Here is a 3,510-nt window from a genome sequence, read left to right as displayed (position 1 = left end):
AGTACTGGAATTAGGTTCTTTTTTTCACTACTGGCGAGAGATTCGCAGATGAGCAAGCAGACACTATTTTATCTCGAATCAGGTCATGTCTTGCAATTGCGTCTCCTCGACCATGGCACGCAATGGCATGATCCCCAAAGATGCCAAGAACTCCTGCTTTGCAGAACGTGCACTTCATTTCGGCGTCGTAGACAGGGACACCCAACCTGTACTTTGCACTAATTCTAAACTCATTTGGTGCCATGTGAAGCCCAAGAGCTGGAATGGGGGGAGCAGACAACCAAGCTCCAGCATGTCGAACAGACAATGAGAGAAGTCGGGCGAATTCTCTCTCACAAGCTAGATTCTGATTCTCTTTGAGACCATGAAATTTTTCATTATCAAGAGCATGCTGAATGGTCTTTTGCGAGAGGTTTGAAATGTCCAGTTGTGCTATAATGGAATAAAGATCCTGTAAAACTTGGCAGTTTTTTGGGCTTTCACCGTTTATTTTCGAAAGATCTTCAGAGGTGAGAACAGAACTAACGTATGATGCTTTAAACTGGTCTTGGCATTGGCGAACACCCAACCCTGAAAGGGTTATGGACAGGGTTGCTTGAGTCCAGGATTCTTCTGGAAGAACAGTTTCAAGGATATTCTCAAGTTTTTCGCGCTGTTGGGCATCAAATTCTTTAAGGGATTTAAAAGCTGGACTTGTGGGCGTTTGACAACGCAAAGAATACACCATTTTGGGGGACCCAATACAGTGGCGTAGGATACCTAGGGCGCACTGACGGTCATCAAGATAGTCCAACTTTTTGAAAAGTACCCCTATTTTCACTATCCTTTCGTTAATTTTCATGCAGACAAACTCTGGGGTTCCTAACGCCGCTCCAATAAACTCCAGGCCCGAAATATCATTTCGTTTTATTCTTATATCCAGTCTGTCTAAATCTACCGTGGACCACAGTTCGCACTTATCAACCCTGACGTGGAGGCCGCGTTCGGGTCCGAGCTGGCATAGAAGATCCCAAGATCTAATGATATCGTCCTCTGAGCCCACCAAGACACCATCATCCAGATACAAGGAATGTTGTTGAAGCTCTGGCGAGGTTTCCTAAATTTTCTCTATAATGGGCCAGAGCGTCAGAGAGAAAAGCAAAGGGTCTAATGGGTCGCCTTGTTGGTTACCGCTTTCACTGCTAACAACAAACTTGTCATAGAATAATTGGCTGTGTTGTGAATAACAGGAATTGGTAAAAGCGGCAATGCTGGCATTGAACTGGCAACGGCTTTCAGCATTTCACTGCGTTTTATCGAATTGAATGCATTGCGAAAGACAATTTGCAAAATACCCAAGGAACTGGACGAGGTGAGTATTTTTTCATACGAAATCTTAGTCGAATGTATTATGGCTTCCGCTCCTCCCTTCACTCCCACACCCAATTGCAGGCTCTGGAAACGTTCCTTTGCTTCTAAATTTGCTTTCTTGGCTAAACATTTAGCTATTAGCCTCCTCAAGACTTCTGCGAATGCAATAGGGCGAATACCGCCTTTCTTTTTCAGCAAGGCTGATAGCGATGCTCTACATAGAGCTTGTGAAACAATTCGGGAAGTTCCCCACGGCACCTTATGTTTACAAGCTTAGTCAGTACTCTCAAAGCAATTTGTGACTGATCTGAAGCGGTACACTGTACAGCATGAAAAGATGTTCGGGAAACATTTTTGAGGGACCAGCTGCTGTGAATCTTGAAAACGAGTTCAGCTGTTCCGAAACATTTTCCTCACTGAATTGATAGGCTTGTGTTGAAAAATTTTGGACTACAATAGGCTTTTTTTCATGGGGATGCAATTTTTCTAAACTATCGAGAGTTGCCTTGTTGACTGGTGCAAAACCATCAGAACCCGAAACTTTTGCTGCTTTGCCAAATTGGCCCTGGAAACACAAATTTTTTGCACGTTTGATAATCTCCTCGTAGTTTGTATCGTTTGATAGTTTTGATTGTTTCAAAGAGGAAGCTTCGTTCCATAGCCCTCCAAATTCTCCGCTGTTCCAGCGAATAATTCTTTCTAAAATTCTTTGGTCGTTGCTCCGCCTATGTCTTTGCCCTCCTCTGTTACTGGCACGTAAAATGCATTTAGACAATCCGAAGAGTTTTCTCCAGTTTAGTTCTGTATTAGGATCTTCAATGCAATCAGTAATGACGTCAGAGAAAAGCTCTGACCATTTGTGCAGTACATTGATAGGGACATAGCGGATAGTCGGGATTTTAGTGTTCAGCAACGTTTTTATATCTGGAAGGTTACCATCTGTTCTAATTCTTTCGGAGTTACAAAATGAATAAATTAGCGATATTAAGAGACTTATTCATGTTTAAAACCATTCCATGATCAGACTGTATCGAGCGCAATTGAGATTGACCAGGACAGATTTTTGATCACAGTCTGATTAGAGGTGGTTTTTGAGCGCTCTTGGAGCGCATGCGAATTTTAGATAGTGTGATCAGAGGTTTCTTCGATCTGGGTCTGTCTGACAGTTTGATCTAAGACGATTTTGGTCTGTGCCTAGACCTGGATAAATTAAAAAATATATGAAACTTATTGTTAGATGACATGCTAAACATATGTGTTTAAATGAATGACTGAGCAATTGAAAAGATGCAAGATGAAAAATAGGATGGAAAGTTCAGGTACACAGACATGCATTCATGTGCAATCAAACTTACTCCACTTTAGAAATTTTGGAGAAATTACTTTCATCTTTAGGACAAGTTTTCATTGTCATCACAACGCAAAACAACTCTAAAGAAAATGTTCTGTAAATTGTTGCCCTCTAGAAACAACTTCTAATGACCGCATGCCAAAAATTTCTCAAGAAAAGGGTTTGATGGTGCTTTAGAGTTAAGTTAAGTTGCTGCAATAATATATCGATGAAACATAACAACTGAAGCGTTTTATTGTGATCTATAATTCTTTGCTGTTAGCTACCATTTTGATTGCACTAGGAAATTTTCTGACAGACTAAAAAAAATTTTGTTCGTTTAATTAGAAAATAGAAATAGTAGTTACTACTTGTTACTAGTTTTTACACTCAAAAATGGGCTGATAATTCCGTTAAATATTCATCAATTTTTTAGTTGTTTGATGGACTGTACCCATATGTTTTTGATAGATGCCAAAAATTTGATTGATTTTAAGTTTCACTTTTTTGTAATTCCTAAATTTTTTGTACAATTTTGTTACGTGTATATTTTCTTTGTCTTTTATCTTTAATGTTTGGCACTATTTTTGACGATTTGATCTTAAGAAAAATGCTAAAATAAACAAGAGAATACAAAATCTTGATCCCTTGTCGTTGTTGGAAGGAAAAAATTGCTGCGTGATTTGCTAAGATTCCAGCATTATCTTGAATAAGGACCTTTTTTCTCGAAAAGTGTTCGGATGTGTTGCTTACATTTTCGTTATTCATAAAAAACCGTCAAAGTGAAATCTTCCTTGATTTTCGAAGCATCCTAGAAGACCGTGCATGAT

This window comes from Convolutriloba macropyga, unplaced genomic scaffold (genome assembly GCF_964194025.1).
Source record: "Convolutriloba macropyga unplaced genomic scaffold, txConMacr16.3 SCAFFOLD_654, whole genome shotgun sequence".
NCBI lineage: Eukaryota > Metazoa > Xenacoelomorpha > Acoela > Convolutidae > Convolutriloba > Convolutriloba macropyga.
This window is presented reverse-complemented; position numbering follows the sequence as displayed.